The 19,242-nt window shown below is 39.2% G+C and overlaps 1 protein-coding gene and 1 long non-coding RNA gene across 2 annotated transcripts in view; one reads left to right on the forward strand and one right to left on the reverse strand.

Annotated features, from left to right (window-relative positions):
- The window catches only part of LOC131961693 (uncharacterized), a 97,384-nt gene that overhangs the window by 12,746 nt on the left and 65,396 nt on the right, over positions 1-19,242 (reverse strand). The gene's annotated exons all lie outside the window — the stretch shown is intronic.
- The window catches only part of LOC131961692 (cadherin-12-like), a 149,020-nt gene continuing 135,021 nt past the window's right edge, over positions 5,244-19,242 (forward strand). The window contains exon 1 of the mRNA XM_059326534.1: positions 5,244-5,866. The gene's annotated coding sequence lies outside the window, so the exon portion shown is untranslated. The remainder of the gene's footprint in view (positions 5,867-19,242) is intronic.

Raw genomic sequence — 19,242 nt, forward strand, 5'->3', positions numbered from 1 at the left:
AGACCGTGATCTGCAGATCTGGTGTATGTGTTACAGCATAATGCCACTCCTGCTGGTAATTGCAGTAAGTCAGAGAGGAGGAGGAAGCAGACCGGGGCTCCAGATGCCCTCTTCTGGGCCAGACCTCCCTCAGGACAGGCTGGTCTTGTCTTGAGCTGCATCAGCCGGTGAGAGGCAGACTGGTGATTCCATTAACTTAGCCGCTAATAAGAACTCCACCTGGGTCCTTGTTGTCCTGAAACACATCCCCCCTCCGTCCCTCCATCCCTAGTCACGCTCCAAGAAAATAATCAGTGGAAAAAGGGAATAAATAAAATAATAAATAGAGTATTTAATGTGAATATTTCAGCTTTCTTTGGAGGTTTTACTGCTCTAACACTGCCTTCCCTGGAAGACTGTAATGCTAGTCCACATGCATTTAAACACGCAGGAATAACTCCAAACAGAATCATTAAAAATGTTATCAATATCCAAAATATGTACACATCTAAGCATGCCTAAACATTCACAGCTCGTTTATATCATGTAATATATAATAGTGGCAATGGAGACATTTTAGAAAATCATAAATCTGCGTTTGGAGAATCATTAAGCTCCATGGAACAATATCCCGATAAGCAGGATACACACCTTTCCCTCACTTTTTCACTTGTATTCTTATTTGATGCACCTTGCATTCCAATAGCAACAGGAGTCGACCAATAAAAGTTTTAAAGAAAATAAATATGAGCAATTGCACTCCTCTGGTGGCCAATTAAAGTTAAAAGACAAACCAGATGCAATTAATTGTGAATTATTACTGTGCATTAGTTTTACAGTGTAAATACTCCCTTAGGTTATTAACAATTCACAGACATTATAAGTCTCTTTTGATATCCACAGTCATTCTTTCAATATTTTAATCCGTGCATATGGCTCTGTGGAAGCCAGCATGTTGCAGTGAAGATACCATAAAGGTTGCTTTTTTAATCTTTATTATTTATCTTTAATTTTCTCCTAATTATGTGTTGTTAAACTCACGTATAAACCGTGATGAGTTTCAAAACACGAACAGTCAGGTGGGAGGAAATTGATTTGGGGTTTGGGGATACTGCTTATCAGGTTTTTTTAAATGGCACAGCACAACTTATTAACAGTTATAGCAAGTATGCAAGTTTTATGCTTTGTTTTGTTTTTTTCAGTTTGGATACAATGACTGTGTACTAGGGCTGGGCGGTATCAACTTTATTAATAATGATAATAATAATACATGCAATTTATATAGCGTTTTTCTAGACACTCAAAGATGCTTAATTCTTTATTATTATATACACGTAATACAGATATATTTTAGAAAGAGATGTCAGCCGAACCAAGACTGGAAAGAGACTTTGCAGAGGCTTTTTGATCCTGTCGGGGAAGCTTTTTTGAGCTGTAGTTTTATACATTTAATATTGGAAAATGTTGGAGAACAGATATGTTACCTTTAAGTAGGGCTGGGCGATATATCTATATATAACAAGTTCAATTGATATGTTTTAGAAAGAGATATGTAGTTGAGACAGTACCGCCATACTGATATACTGATGGTGTTTTTGGGGAGTTTTGCAGAGTGATGGAAGCGATCTCATTGTTTTGCAAGAAAGTTGATTTGTTACAGTAAAATATGTAACAACAATTAGTTTTGCTTTGCAAAATGTCACTAAAACACTAGTACACTTTGAAGGAATTGCTTTGAAGTGTGGCACAGTTGAGCTTTTCTTGAGAAAAACGTCTCAACTTTGTAAATATATTATATTATATATTTGTAAATATATGTAATTTTGTACAATGTAGAGTGCTTATTTGTTTGCCCCCTGATCCCCAAGACCTAAAAATATAACATTCAGTTGAAAAAGCCCATTGCATTTATGTTTTTGCGTGTGGTTTTACTATATATCTGTAAAATTTAATTTCTGCTTTATTTGTTCCTTTGTCTTCAGGGTTATATATATACACACATACATATTAAATGTATATATATTTTTTGCACGTTCATGTGACACATGACAGAAGCCATATATTCTGGTAGCACTGGTAGTCCTGAAAAAAAGGTGTATATTACTTTATTCTGCATTAAAGGGTTGAAGAAATGCATGCATTTAACAAAAAAAAAACAAAAAAAACAGGCGGAAATAAACAGAAAAAAATACCTGTGACGTTGAGTTAAAACTCAACACTTTGCATGTTTTGTTTAAAATACCAATATATTTCATATATATCGACATCCGGCTTAAAAATACAGAGTTTTGGTCCATATCGCCCAGCCCTACATTCAAGAAATACATTGTTGTTTAAAGAAGTTACGTATAGGTAATGACTGGCTCCAAAAAGACGAGGGGCAGTATTTCACCTTGTGCAAATAATGCATAATTTACTAAATGCAGGGATGACACATGGCAAGATATTGTTGGTGTGTGGGTCAATAGTTTTATAATATTTATATATAAATATTATGAGAATATAAAAATATATTAATATTATATGTATCATACATCGCCATTCAGCCTAAAAAAATTAAAATAAAAAAGGATTTGAGTTTTGGTCCATATTGCCCAGCCCTATTCAGCATTTTACTATTCAGCCTAAAAAATAGTGTAAAATATGTATAAATATTATGAGAATATAAAAATTTATAATATATATATATATATATATATATATATATATCATGGCGATATATATATCATACATCGCCATTCAGCCTAAAAAATTAAAAAATTCAAATAAAAAAGGATTTGAGTTTTGGTCCATATTGCCCAGCCCTATTCAGCATTTTACTTTTATTTGAATAAATGACTTGTTAAGGCCTGAAGTCGATATTTTCTGTATTTGTTCCAGAAGGTTATGTTTTCATAGGGGGACCGTCAATCATATCGGCAGTACGCCTACAGGAATGTCCTGTAACGTATCATGACCTTCAATTAAATGTCAGTCAGTGCTTTGTATGGACTGAAGCCAAACCTTTTTCTCTCTGTGTGTCCTGTATGCAAACTTGTACGGGACACTTCTGTGCCCCACGCAGCAGTTGGCCAGTCTGAAATGTCCTGATTGACGCCTGACTCCGAGCATCCGTTCCACCTCTTGTTTAGCTGAGCCTGTGCCAAGAGGATTAAATATGGAGTCCTCTAGGGCCACGCCATGCCATCTGGACAGGGTTGATCTGGGAGCAGGGTTGTCAGCCAGGACTGCTGAGTGTATAAAACGCTGCATAACTACATTCAAATACAGCTTTCAGCTTCTCAGAATCATAGTTTTTAAAAAGCGTCATTTACACGCTATTCAGTGTTCCTCTTTCCCCACATCGCTTTTCTTTTGATATTGCTTCCTCTGAGGAGTGCAGATTATTTGTATTCATTTGATTTTTTACTTTCTGCTGACAACGGAAATGGGATGATTGGCAAATTGGAGTAAGTGTGCAAGTGCAAAATCCCCTCTTGATTTCAAAATGTGTTGTTTCCTATCTTAAGAGAAAGTGCTTCTCGCTGTCAAGCACCCCACTATTATTTTCTATTTTGCCGGTCACCTGTCCTGGAATTTAAAACCAGAAAGAGAATAATGTGCTACGGATAATTGAGGAAAATTGCTTTAATTCCAGTACAATTGAGTGTTTAGAGGTTTGCGCGTTTATAACAAAGTCGTTTTAAGCAAAAGGGAGGAAAAGAGAGGCTTTTTTTTTTCTTCCTGTGTGCCTTGTCCATCTTCAAGACAGTCAAAATGAAATATAGAGAGAACTAAATGCTAATGCCTCAATAACCTTTTCCGTAGAGTGATGTGTGCCACCTTTGATTCCCACACCATATCAAGGTCTAATTTTAAAGGTTAAAGCTGGTGGTTGCTCCTCAATATGCCAGGGAGATGCACGATGACATCTGTGTTCTGCATGATCAAGTAAGGCAAGTAGCAGTGCATTAAATCATGCAAAACATGAAAATAAGGGAATTTAGGTCACCGTCAGCGACAACTGCCAGACTTCAGAGAAACACGTAAAGTTTTGATGTTTTGATGATGTAATTCTTTCTCTGTGGCGAGGCTCTGTTGGGAATAGCGGGGGAGGTGTTGGGTTTATTTATTAGCTCTTTCTCTTTGAGAGGTTATGGGTATTAGCAGGAACCAGCTGAGGCCTCCGCTTCCAACTGGAGTCCCCAAACCCCAACCCACCCCGAGACCCAGACTCCCCTTACCTGTGTACGTCATCGTCTCTTTCAGATCTAGATCACAAGTATATCACAACCCCAGAAATATACCTCTGCACACACTACAGCACTGTAGACTCCTACATTACCTCAAGTGAACCATTGGGAAACCTTTGCCATGCTTTTAATCTCTTCTTGATCCTGAACCAAAAACTACCACTACACTACCATATGCTAGTACTAATATAAAGTTAGTTTTTTGCTGATGTGTTTTCAAACATAACCTTACAAATCTACCCTAAACTGTCACTTTTTAAACTACGCTTACGTCCTGAAATGTGTCTCACATAGAAAATAAAAAAGCACAAATGCACTTTTACACATCACAGTCAAACTGAAACTTTAATGGCTTTCTTTGCCACTTTAATACACTGTATGCTTTGTAAATGACATGCCCTTTGGCGTTTCTTTAGGGCCAAAGAATGAAATAAAATTTGATCCCGTAAGCGACGAATTACAATTTTGTTTGTTCCGGGACCTCCCCCGCTTTGTTTCTCTGCCAGTAGGACTGCCACCGGGTGTCTACCTTTGTAAATGGAGAGCCGATTTGCATAAAGACTGTCCTATTGAAACATTTTATTTTAAATGGCATTAGCATAAAACGGTAATTGTCAGTTGCCTATTGCAGCGTGACGGCTTGCAAGTCAGTCAAGAACATTTTTGTGTAAATTACATCCCTTTCCCCTTGCTGGCTCAGCTGTCAGTTCAGCAAAATATAATGGGACCCCCAAGACGACCACGCCTTCGCCGCAACTGCGACCTTCTAATGGAAACGACTAGATATATATGTAAGTTTTCCACACTTTCCAAGAAAAGCTTAATTAGCCAACTTCTGACTGCAGAGCGAGAAGTTCCCAATTTCAGTTGGGACCTTTAAAGGCTCCGGACAATAGAAGCATCTTCAAGTGTCTCTCCGATTCAAAATCCCCCAGTGACCACTGCACACACCACTGGCTCCAGTGTGTGTGTGTAATTGGGGGCTTGGTGGGGGGGGGGGGGGGGGGTGGGGTGCTTGCTAGTTGGCTCTAATCTGCTTGATGATGAAGATCCCCTAGTGCTCAGGGGACCTGACGAGAGAGGGGGGGGGGGGGTTGCGCTACTGCTTTACGCCAATGCAATCACGACTGTCGCTCGCCACTGAGCCAGCAGCACTCACACACAAACCCTCTCACATTCCCTCTTCCCCACTCTCTCTCTCTCTCTCTCTCTTTCTCTCCACACACACACACTTCCTCTCTCAGTCTCGCACAAGCTTCTTTCGCTCACTTCACCGCTCACTCACTCACTCGCTCCCTCCCTAGCAGTCGTCATTCTCTAACCGCATGGACACGCTCCACTTTGGTACAGCTCCTGTGTATTTTCCAGCTATTCCGAAGCTGCTGTCTCTGGTGTAACTCGCACCGTGCGTATATCTGTCGTTCCTCTCCAGCGTGGGCTCAAAACTGTACACAGAGAAGCGGGATAATGAAAGAGAGGCAAAGCAGGAGAGCAGGGTGAGAGAGAGGGAATTAAAAGAGGAGTAAAAAAAAAAAGAAAGAAGCAGCACAAGGAGAGGGTCTGCTCTTGCGAGGAGAAGGTGGGAGGACAGTTTGATTCAGTGATTCTTTGGATTAAACTGGAGACGTCTCTGCTCTAAAGTGTCCCACTAAAAGGTAAGTGTCTTTTATTTTCCGCCTGTAGGCATTTCACACGTACCCTAGTTTTCACCTTCGTAGAAATGAACTGATTTCCAGCAACTCCACTGCTACACTCGTGCAGCTGATATGCATTTAATAGCTTGTTGACAGAGCGAGGAGCTTTATTCCCCGTGCAGAAAGACAGTTAAACACTTCTTTTCTAACAACTGGATGTTTGATATGTGCTTCAGCTGTGCCCTTGACAATGTTTTTTTTTTTTTTTTTACACGAAAGGAGTTGTGAGACAAAAAACTGCTGCTGAATTCCGCAGACACTTAAGTGCATCACTTGTGCTCCCTGTCATGGCTCGTAGAATGAGACGAGAATCCATTAAGTGTCAATTAAAGCAGATAGGTTCACATGTCAGGCAACACTTCACTCTGAATGCACTGACCCCATTTGTAGGTCTGAGTTATTTGACTTAATTTGCATTTGAAAGGCTATGTAGCTTTTCAACACTGTGTTGGAGAGGGTTCAACACTGATTATCACACCATGGCATGTCAAGTGCTTTTGGCAAGTTGATCTAAGCTGTGCGTAAATAAGCCACCAAAGTACAAATCTCTTTATTTATTTCAAACCGCGTTTAATTCACGTTCGTATACAGTTAAAAAAGACATCAATAAATAGTCTATTTTGCATTTAAATGGCAGCCTCAAGGACGACAGTGTGCAGTTGCAATGTAACAGACATACAGTTGTAATAAAAGTGCTTTCAGTGGAGAGCAGGGGCACCCGGGGTCTGATGGCTCAATCACAGGCTGGAGATTAGTCCTTTTGTTTGCACACAGTATATCAGCAATATTATTAGTGGCTAAGACCATTCTAGTGGTGTGGAAAGGGATTAGACAGAACAATCTGAGAGGATATCAAAGAGGCTTTGACAGAATATGATTTGCTGAGAAACATGGGATCACAGATGCAACCTTGCCCCCATTCAGCAGCAGCAGATGCTCATTCGGAACGAGCCAGAAAAGGGAAATGTAAGGACACAAAATATAGAAACGTACCCCGCAGCGACGCCGAGCTGCATCTGCTGCGAACTTATACATTTGTTTGTTGCATCAGCAGTCCCGCTGGAAGTTGTTACAACATCAACTTTGCATCTCTTCAATCATCCGAAGCACCGTGTTGCATCAAATGCACGGAGAGCGAGAGCAAGCGGGAGCCACATGGACCGAGACAGACATAATCCGACGTCACTTTGAAGACTTTTCGAGCAACGTGCTATTATTCCAACGATGGCCGATTACTCACTTACCATTCTCCGTGGCTGCGTGGAACATTATTTCAGTCTGACTGGAGAGATGCAGTGTGAATTCCAGCACAGGTTTTTCAAAGTCAATTCCATCTTCGCTCACAGATTAGATAAAAAAATAAGCCGCTGCCTTCCACCACTTTAAGCACATCTAATGTAACTCACTTTAGTGTCGGAGGCACTGAGTCTTCTTATCAGCATTCAGCTGAAAACACCTGCTTTGGAATAATCAAATTACGCTCCAAGGAGTCCACTTCCAGAGGAAAAGAGGAGCTGGACCCTTTGAGTACACAGAGGCTACTGTGCAGAAAATGAGCATTCAGGGCATGCAGCCACCAACCACTCAGGTATTATAACTGCATTAGAGAGGATAAATGAAAAGACACGCAATATACTTGCGGTATATTAAGTGATGATAGTGACACGACCAGGCTCAGGTGCATATCGTGACAAAGAAAATGCAGTGATGGAGTGAAGTGGAAGAAGATGTTTTTTCACAACATTGTTAACCTGTTGACTCGGTATTAATAATGGAAAACGATGTCTGGGATATGCTTACGGTTACAAATGTTGCACATTTTCAGCGCTGCCCTTGAAAGGTGAAACTTCTGTGCAAGAACAGGACAATGATACTGTATCATGTTGAATAGTGTAAGATCAGAGCAGCACGCCTCACATCGTGCACTGCCTCATTTAATCAAGAATCACATTTTGTTGCCCGATGACTAATTATTGAGCATTTGCAGTTTTTATCTAACACATTTGATTTAATCAGTTTGCAATCACGTTTGATTTGTTTTTGGGATTTATGATTTATTTAACTGCAGACACCTGGGGCCGGATGAATAAATGATGCATATGCACAAACAGCATGCACACAAAAACTGTTATTTATAATGGAAGAATATACACGACTTATATGTATCTGAGAGCAGTTAACACAAGGTTATGGACATGAATATGAATATGGATTGAGAAAGGGGAACATTGTTTTTAAGTTTTTTCCTATTTCACAGATTGTCTTATTATTTCCAGAGGCTACACAGCATTCTGTGAAATGTGAAAAACATTCAGAAACTTCATTTTAAATTATTTATGATTGATGAATCACTTTTTTTTTTTTTTTTTTACATTTGAGCCATCATTTCCCTGTTGGTAATCGCTTCCTAAACTGTGAAGCAGTTTCTAAAGTCACTTTCAACACAAACAATATGGATTTAACCATTGATTGTCCTTCTGACGCTTCAACATAATGATGATTGTGGTTTTTACCGCAATTATGGCAGCAGAAATGTCATGAATTAGTGGTACAGATGCTAAAAATAGGCTAGCTAGTTACGTTTAATGAGAGCTGTTTGGCACCGTTGGCGCCACTGCAACAGAGTTAGTGAAAATTTAAATGATTATGTCTAGCTAGTGCAGGCACAAGTAACCATATGCAAAATAATAATGGCATCACAAACCAACAGAGACTTAAAGTGCTTAACAGTGTGTCGCTAAAAACAAAACACACTAAAAACACACGATAAAAACATTAATAAAATATACAAAGTGGGAAAAAATACAAATGAGGGGCAGGAAAAATGAAAGCGGTAAAAATGGAAAACATAAAAACTGCATTAGTTAAATATTTGCCTAAATAACTAAGTGATGAATTGAAAAGGGCTATTTAAGGGTGTTCCTATGGAAATAACCAGTACTACAATGATTGAGCTGCGTAGAACAGAATCAAATGTATGTACAACTTAATAAATATGATAAAAAATAATTTGCATGCAAATTTCTATCTCAGTGTGAATGCACTGAAACTATGTTTAGCATAAAGTTTAATGCAGATTTTGCCACTTTGGTACAACAGAAAAAAATTTCTCATACATGATTTAGTTTTAAGTGATGCTATATGGTTCATTATGTGTGTTTTAAATGCTAATGCAGGACCAGAAGAAACCTAAGGCAGCCAGAAGTCTGTTGTAATCAATTACTAATATAAACATGATAAAAACAATTTGCATGCAAATTTCTATGTCAGTGTGAATGCACTGAAACTGCATTAAGCATAAAGTTTTATGCAGATTTTCCCACTTTGGTACAACAGATCATGCATTTTCTCATACATGATTTAGTTTTAAGTGATGCTGTATGGTTCACTCTCATTTATCGGTTCATTCTGTGTGTTTTAAATGCTGATGCAGGACCAGTAGAAACCTAAGGCAGCCAGAAGTCTGCTGTAATCAATTACCTTCCTGGGCTGACAGCTACGCATCTGTCACAGCAAACAGCAACACCACTTGTCAGGGTGGATGTAAAGTCTCTGTATGCCTTTTCTCCACTCTGACTGTGTCCATGTAAATTTAATGCCAGGACTGAGTGCTTCGCGGTAAATTAAAGCACATGTCCACTCAGCTGTCATCATATCTTTGCATCCGCTGCACTGTTTGATTAGGCCGAGCTGTTGTTTATAGATGCTCCGCAGCCTTTAGCGTAAGCAGAACTACAGCGATCAGTCATCCGGATATGCCACCTATCAGCGCGTTTTGAAGTAAGTGTCCATCAAGAGCCTTGGGCTTAAACCGAATCAATACTTGAGATTATTGGGAGTCTGCAGACTCTCTTTACCTTGGGCTCTTCCATCTCCGCCCACACTCAATGGACTCATTTTAACATAATTCCACTTTAACTCAGGTGTGTCCAAGTGTGCATATGTGCATCTATCTGTGTGTCTAGTAGAGGTTGGGATCACCAGAGGCCCAAAGATACGATTTTATCCCGATACTCGAGTCATAGATTTAACTGTTTTTCCCTCTGGAGTCCATCTATTTATTGAAAATACACGTTTTATTTACAGTAATTACTTAATTTATGTATGATATGTAGACAAGCTGAGAAAGCCAGATGAAAGTGCAATCATAGGAGCTTTCACAGTGTGCCATTTATGTTTCTAGACAAATTGTGAATTTTCTTTCTACAATGAATTACAAGCAAATAGACTGTTTTGTAGTTTTATTATTTATTGGCCGATACCGATTGTTTTTATAACTCACAGCATACGCCTTCAATGTTTGAAACTTATTTTTATTGAAAAACAATAATATACAGCAGTATTTTTCTTTAACGAATAAAGGAAATCACAATGTCTGAGGTTGTTAATAAAATATTGATCTTAAAATAAATAGCAACAATTTACAGGAAAAACTAACAAAATGACTGCAAACATAAATAAAGTGTCCTGAGTTTTTGGTTTCGTTATAGTACAACAAGAACAAATGCAGCAGCTTTGTGGCTATTCAAATGTGAAAATAAATAGCAAATAGACCTTTGCGGAGGTAGATTAGATCGCTAGATAAGATCGGTTTGACGTAAAAGAATCAGCCGACCGCCAATCCCACAAAAATAAGGAAATTGGTGCCAATCGATTGGCCGGCCAATTGATCGGCACACCCCTAGTAAGAACCAAATAATTTGTAGTGCACACATGGTGCTTATAGCTTCCTTAGATCTTCTAGTTTCATATGATATCAATATCTCCAGAATTTTCCAAAAAGTGAGCCCACTACGGCCTCCAGAAAAAAAAAACAGCGAAAATACTGACGGCCGTCGGAAAGCTAAATATCAATACTTGGCGGCCATGTATTGATATACTATTGCCAAGCAAAATATCACGATGCTGAGCTGTATCGATTTTTCCCCCCCAACCTCTACTATCTACCCTATAAGTGTGTGTTTGAGCATGAAAGTGTGCCAGTCTTTCTGTAGTGCCATAAAACATAATAAGATAACTGTCAGAAATTTGCTTTGCACAGTTTTAAAGCCTCTGAATGCTAATCAGAAAGTGGATTTGGTTGTTCTGGCTACAGTCTCAAGGCCAGATGAAACTATTGTACTGGTATGAATGTGCTTTGTGTCAGGCAGCAATTTCTCCCACAGCGAGCAACACTCTGCCAAGACCCCCGCAGACCTCTAAGACAGGGCTCTCCCCGGCTCTTACACAATCAGCAGCAAGAGTCCTAAACATCTCAAATTAAAGTCTTACAGTGATGGATGACTCTCAATCTCCAGGAGATATTGTGCACGCCTGTGCTCTGAATGATGGGCAACTCCTCTTCACTCCACTTAGCAATTATTTATATAGATTTGTCTCTGTTCGTTTGTCAGCTTTTTGGACATGCTGCTTCTTCCTCTCTGTGGTAGGAGGAATAGTCTGCAGGGGTAAAACCTTACAGTTTCTGCAGCGAGGCTTTTTCTGGAAAGCAAACAACTACACCCTTCCCTGTGGTATACGCATGTTGTTTGAAGTATGGTGAAAATAGAAGTGCAGTTACCTGAAGAAACCACTTTATATCCAGGACACAACTGTTTTGCCTGGCGTTCATACGAAACACTGAGCTCAGCGTGGTGTGCTGTGTGAGATAAAAGGTGACTGTACAGAGTTTGAGCATTGATTATTACTCATATCTGAGCACTGCTGGGGCTTATCTCAGAATGGCCACAGTTGGAGAGGTCAAGAAAAATGACAGGCATTTTTTTCCAACTTCATTGATATTATTAAGCTGCTTTTCTTCGCTTTTTCCACAACACCACTTGAATCAATTTCAATAGAAACTCATTTCCGTTAAGGATATTTTGAGGAAAGTCCAAAGTGGGGTCAGAATGTGTTATTTATGAATAAGACATTTGTCAATGACTAAAATGTTACAGTTCACTTTCATGAAGGGGTCAAAGTTCGACAACACACATAGTGCTCTATGGTAGTGACCTGTCAATCAAAAGATACCCTGCTTCATCGTGTATTTGACTCTAATTGGGACCATAATTAACTAAATTAGCATCATGCTGTGTTGAAGAAGACTTGAAACAAGCAACTGAGGCCGTAAACTCATTAAGAAAATGTTTACTGAGCTAATAAATCAAGTGAGAAGTAGGGTTATTTTCTCATAGACTTCTATACAACCCCAACTAATATTTGCTGCCAATTGAGTCGTCCCCTTTTAGCCATTAAAAACAATACGCGTGTAAAAAAAACCATCTTTTAGGGCTTGATTTTGCAGAGCTGGAGGTGTTTCAAACCAATCACATTAGAGAAAACAATCTGAACTGAGATCTTCGATGAAAGCATAAGGACAAAGAAACACTTCCCCTCTGGATCCATTTGTGCTGATCTTGCACAGTTGCAGAGATCAAGAAAAGCCATTTTTTTCCAACTTCATTGATATTATTAAGCTGCTTTTCTTCGCCACCACTTGAATCAATTTCAATGGAAAGGACAAGGACATATTGAGGAAAGTCCAAAGTGAGGTCAGAATGTGTTATTTATGAACTTTCTTTCATACGTGTTTTCAAAACTGCACAGCATTGTCTTAAAATAGCCCAAAGAAACCCTGGGGCCTTTGTGCCGTTGAATACATTTGTGCCATCCCTTTGAGAAATCCACCACAGATTCTCGGCCAACAATGGGCAGGGACGGTTGTGGTCATAAAGAAAAAAAAAATCACTGGAGGCCATATGCAGGCACGAGTACAAGTGGATGATAGAGGGTGTTTCTTTGCCAAAGCCTCCACTATTCATAAAGTTGTTCTTTGTTGTGTCTCCACATTTGGCGCACACTTAATAACGGGTTTTCATTGCTTGCCAGGACCAGAAAGACAGGCAATTAGCAGGTTATATATGCAATCCCCACCCTTTGCATTTGTGATGAAATGCTTTTCTATGTGACACATTTAATCATCGGGATCCATCCAAACAATAAACAGTCATCTCTGGCTGGCCTCGACTTTATAACCTTAAACACAACCTCCCCGGCCCCCAATGGCAACTTGGGAAAGATTTCCTGTCACACAGGTGAATGACTATTAGTTTACTGACCCTAGAGGTAGAGGGAGATTGTAATGATTTCTAGAGAGGGTGCTAGGGGGCCTTTCATTATAGCGCCTGAGCAGCGATGTAGCACTCCTGCAGTAAAGTGTGAGGTAGAAATAGATATGGAATACAGCATTCTGGTGAATTGATTAAATCTTGCAGATGACTCTTAGGCTATCAGCATACCCTTTTAAAGGATGATGGCTTTGAGGCATCAATAAAATTCATACATGTTTATTTTCAGTTGAAAAGGGAAAGTAGTGGGATTCATCCATGCAGCAGCGTTTTGTCAGTTTTCCAATTGTTCTGATAAGATGACCACTAAGATACAGTGGTGATGCTGTTGGCTCTATTAGGCTTGTGCCAATTGGCAATCAGACCATATGTCATATGTGGTTGTTTACTCCTACACTGACATGATGGCAACTTTAACTTATTTACAATCAGAAGTAAGATTTCGTGGAAATAATAGGGCTGGGCGATATGGAGCAAAAGTCATAACCCAATATATTTAGGCTGGATATCGATATACGATATATATCCCAATATTTTTAACGCAAAGTGAGAGCAAATGTTCAGTCAAAGTCAAAGCCAAATATGACATGTCACAAGTAGTTTTATTGAAACTGTTTATTTAAGTGAAGATAAATACTGTTTTAAAATCAAAGCTCCATAAAATGCACATTTAAACAAAAATTATCTTCAATAAAAATAGCCTATGGAATAAAATAGAACAATCTTTATCTGTTCCAGCCCCTCCCCTCTCTGGGTTTCCCTTTTCTGTAAGTCGCTTTGGATAAAAGCGTCTGCTAAATGACTAAATATAAATGTAAATTAAAAAAAGGGGGCGGGGGAGTGGTGCAGAGAGCTCCGGGTCAGCAGCTTGCCTGGAGCAAGGGTCACCCTGCAAATTTGAACTATATCGATATGGTCTAATTCCACATCACATTAAAAAATATATCGATGTATATTTTTATGTCGATATATCGCCCAGCCGTAGAAAATAATGTGTAGAATCTGCACTCAACTGTTCGGTCTCTTTTGAGCTGCTGAGAGATGGCTAACAGCAGCTACATTACATTATCACTTCCTCTAAATTTGGTCGGCCTGGACCAGCTACTGGGGGCTGGTTGACCACAGCTGGTAATGTCCACGGTGTGGAGATGTGCTTTTAATTCACCATTCGCCTAGCCTCCAAAAGGGCAAATGCACTACACTTATTACATGTCATTATAAGCTTGGGAGGCAGAAGAGGAGCTGAACATTTGAGACACTGAGCGAGAGAATCCATTGCTAACTGCTAAATCATCCCAACACAGAACTGAATAGTGTGTTAAATTAGCGAGAAAGTGACTTAAAGAAGCAGAGGGATATAAGTGCTTGAACAAAAAAAGTGTATGGATAAATATAAATTACCTGTGTTGAGTTAGAGCAGCATAATCAAATTTAACATCATGTTAATCATGTTGTCAAGCTGCACCGTGTCCTCGTTATCTGGCATTGCTTGACTACCAGAGAAGGTCTCTTGTGCAATAGAGCAAGGGGAGATAATTGAGCATGGACAGCAATGTTCTCCTGGATGGATAAAAATGTAACCACAGAAAAGGTGTCAGATATAATTTGACGGCCTTAAATATACACTACCACTTAAAAGTTTGGGGTCACTTAGAAATGTCCTTATTTTTTAAAGAAAAGCAGTTTTTTTAAAAAGATAAAATAACCTTGACTTCATCAGACATACAGTCTAGACATTGTTTATCTGGTGAATGACTATTGAAGCTGGAAACGGCAGATTTTCTTATGAAATATCTATTATATTGTCAGCAGCCATCATTACTGTGTTCCAGTGACACATTGTGTTAATCCACGTTTATAGTGTTGAAAGGCTCATTGATCATTAAAAACACCTGAGCATTATGTAAACACAGCTCAAAACTGTTTTGTGCTGATTTGAGAAGCAATAAAATGATCCTTCCTCAGGCTGGTTGAGTATCTAGAGGTAAAGTTGGAGAATATGACAGGTTAAAATGATTATTTCTACCCTTGTCAATGTCTTTACTATATTTTTCCATTCATTTTGTAACTCATTTCATGAATAAAACAGTTTGGTTTCATGGAAAACAACAGAAATGTTCTGTGTGACCCCAAACTTTTGAGCACTAGTGTACCTCGGTGTTCCGTCCAGGTATAGACCCATTTGGAAAACACTGAAAAATACAAGTTGGATTTATGGCTGTGAAGGTGTTGCAAAAAGTTGTTGACGTGGGCTGCTTTTTAATTTCCCACGACGTGTCATCCTGACAAATGCCGTACTCCAGACCAGACCGACAAAACCGGATATAAACCCAAGTCTACTATCAGACCGTAAACAAAGAAGCATATGCAACCAGAAAAGAGGTAATACACTCACTGCAGCATGTCAGTCAGGCAGGAGGCTGCATGGCAGGACGCTGTAATCAGTGTCATTCATTATAGTGAAAGCTTCGTTTTGCAGAAGCAGCTGGCATACGAGCGGTCCACATGTGTTCAAGTAGACCGCCTGCCTCGAGTAACCATGTACAGTCTGAAAGTACAAACAACCCTGGTAGCTATACCTATTATTTTAAGGTATTAATACATGTATTTAGTCTCAAAGAAACCAAGAAACCAGAGTGGCATCATTAACCCCCTAGGGTCTGAGCCTATTTTGGCTCTTTTAAGTATCTTTTGATTTTGCCCTTTATATATCATATAAAAATGATTACTATACCCATGTTTGGTATCCATTTTTTTCAGCACAACTTCACCTATATGATCTGACAATTACTTTTTTCACTTGAACCTACTTAATTAACATATTGAGCACAAAAATACACAAAAATCCTGAAATCTGAGTTGAAAAATTGCTCAATGAACTGTTTTGGAACTTGAAAATGTAAACATAGGTTGCAAATATGAACATATTAGGGTAAAATTGATCCACTAAGAGCCCAAACCTAAAGTCACCCATGTTTACAATGAATAAAAATACATTAGATCATCTGGAATTATGTTTATATGCTTAAAAATGTCTAAAAAAAAACCCCTATCTAAATAGTTTTGAGTGTTTTAACATTCCATACAGGAGCAGAAGTAGATAAAATGCACGGTCATTATTTCCATAAATCCCAATAATGATTCTGACATTAACTCTGCAGCCTAAGGAATATGCAATGCCTGTGTTGCATGTATGAAACCTCCTGATAGTATATGTAGCAACAGCGTTTCCCCCTTTCAAGAAGCTATGCAATTAATTCCGTCCCATACTGTATGCCACATAAAATTTTCACTTTTATTCATCCACGTCAAAACCCATCTTCATTTCATTAAAGGAAAATGTGCTCCTTAAATCACATCATTTCCCAGTGCAGCAGAGACCACCTTCCTGTGAAGTACCTCTCACAAAGTATAACATTTCACATTTTGCTTAACACACTTGAGCAAGTTACCCTCCCCAGCATATAGACTGCTTTAAATGCAACCGGTGCGGTATAAATGTTTAAGTCTATTTCCCATCTGTTCTGTAACCCTATCATAGTATCTTACACCACAATCATGTATCATTGCAGTCTTGAATACTGTGCTGCATACTGTATAAGGCAACCTATCCTATAAAGACATTTTAAAAGGGAAGGGAAACTCTATAAAACTACAGTTGTGAGTTCGAACTGAAGAAACAAAAATGATAGACGCATTAGGAAATTGCTTCGTATGATTTACAATACCTGAGGTGTAATTCCCAGTCTGTGTGCATAGAATGGCTTCCTGGAGTTTAATTTAAAATATTTACCCATGGAGGTCGCCCCTTCTGGTATCTCTTCCTCTAATCGTTATCATGGCAGAGAGGAAAATTACATCATAACTTACTGGAGTAGAACAGAGGCTGAGCTAGCACAGCAGCAGGCGGCAGTTTGATATGGGAGGATGGGAGCTAACTGCAAAACTCAGTTGCACTTATCCATGAAATATCATCCTGCTGATTTATATTCTTATTATCATAGTGTGAGTGTGCACTACGGTTAGGCTGCCAGTCATGTTACCTACTGCTGATATGATGAAGGGTTCAGTCTGTGAACACAGCTGCACCAAGGTCTGTTAAATGTGCCATGGAACTTTGTTGTCTTTGCTATTTTAACCGATTCATTCAACCATACTGAACTTTGTTTTTTTTTGCAATAGGCCTACATTTTGTTTTACTCTTATAAAAGCTGAAATGCGACACAAAACCTCTTTGAGTGATTGGAACCAGAAATATGTCCATGTTAGCTATAGTTTGACCAGCAGGTTTTATATGGTAGGAGTGTAAATTTGCTGCAGCATTTGGCATAAAATGACACATAGACTATAAAAAAGAAGTGTGTGTATTTTCTGTAACCCCACCCATTAGTTTGTGGAAGACAGAAGCCTCCAGTTCGGCATTTTGGCGGTCCCCAACTTGGTTTTTAGGCTCCAGAAGTGACTCAGGAGGATGATGTTATCAGCTAGCACTAGCACTTGCTAGCTAGCAAACCTCTTTGAGTGACTGAAACCAGAAATATGTCCCTGTTAGCTATAGTTAGCTTGACCAACGGGTTTTATATGGTTGGAGTGAAAATTTGCTAATTTGCATCCAGGACAAGCTGCAGCATTTGGCATAAAATTACTTGTGGTCAACACATATAAAAGAAGTGGTTGTTGTTTCTGTAATCACCTATAAGCTTGTGGAAAAACCGAAGTCTCCAGTTCTGCTTTTGGGTGGTCCCCAACTTGGTTTTTAGGCTCCAGAAGTGACCAAATTTTGAGTGGCTGGAGTTCAGGAGGAGGATGCCAAGTAATCAGCTAGCACTAGCTAGCTAGCAAACCTATTTGAGTGATTGAAACCAGAAATGTCCCTGTTAGCTATAGTTAGCTTGACCAATAGGTTTTATGTGGTAGGAGTCAAAATGCATCCAAGACAAAATGCATCAAGCACAAGTTGCAGCATTTGGCACAAAATGACACGGACTTGTGGTCAACAAAAGAAGTGGTTGTAGTTTCTGGAACCCCACCTATTAGTTTGTGGAAAATGGAAGCCTCCAGTTCGGCATTTCAGCGGTCCCCAACTTGGTTTTAGGCTCCAGAAGTGACCAAGTTTTGAGAGGTTGGCGCTCAAGAGGACAATGTTATCAGCTAGCACTAGCACTCGCTGGCTAGCTAGCTTCATTATCAAGATGCGACCATGATTAAAACTTAACAGCCGACTGCTTAAAGTCTATTCAAGTAAAACAAAAGAAATCTTCCAGTTACAAAAATGTTCCAGTTAACTTTCATGAACTATAAAAGCATTGTGAAAGGGTCAAAATGCGAAAAACACACACAATGCGCCATAGTAGCGACCTGTCAATCAAAAGATAGCCAATTCCTCAAGTATACCCTGCTTCATTGTGTACGTTCTAGTCTAAATGGGACCATAATTAACTAAATGAATATCATGTTGTGTGAAGAAGACTTAAAACAAGCAACTGAAGCTGTAAACTCATTAAGAAAGTGTTTATTGAGGTAATAAATCAAGTGAGAAGTAGGATTATTTTATCATAGACTTCTATACCAATTCAGACTTACTTTTGCAGCTAATGGAATTGTCCCCTTTTAGCCAATAAAAAGAATGCAGATGTAAAGAATTTCAAACCAATCACATTAGAGAAAACAATCTGAACTGTGACTGTGTCTTAGATGAGAGAATAAGGACAAAGAAACACTTCCCCTCCGGATCCATTCGTGCTTATCTTCCAACAAATGCCTTTGTGGAAAATGTCATTGAGGAGACAATGTCATCAGTTCCTTAGTTTACTATTCAGAAGAGTGCCGATTTAACATAAAATCGGCACTTAAATCATTGTGACTCTTAAGGACATCTTTTTTGTGTACAGGGTTTTTAACTTAACAGCTTACCATTTCATACGGGGCTGGCCCTTATGCCTTATATAAACCATGAACCTGGGGAGTGATAAAGCATTGCACTTCCTCCATTAAATAGAATAAGAAATCATCTTGACAGACCCTAGATCTTGGCCTGGGTGAGTCTTCTTATGAGCGAGACTTCCTCAAGGTCAGCATGATCGCACTTTCCTCACTGTGTGCAGAGGCCGTGATGAATAGGACACAGTGTAAGGGGGAGAGGAAGTGAGGGCCGGAGGAGGGGGCGAGGAGGCGGAGCGCGGCGGTAATGTATGGTGTTTACCTGTAAATAGCGGCTGGGAGAGAGTT

The sequence above is a fragment of the Centropristis striata genome, chromosome 23, assembly GCF_030273125.1.
Source record: "Centropristis striata isolate RG_2023a ecotype Rhode Island chromosome 23, C.striata_1.0, whole genome shotgun sequence".
Classification (NCBI taxonomy): Eukaryota; Metazoa; Chordata; class Actinopteri; order Perciformes; family Serranidae; genus Centropristis; species Centropristis striata.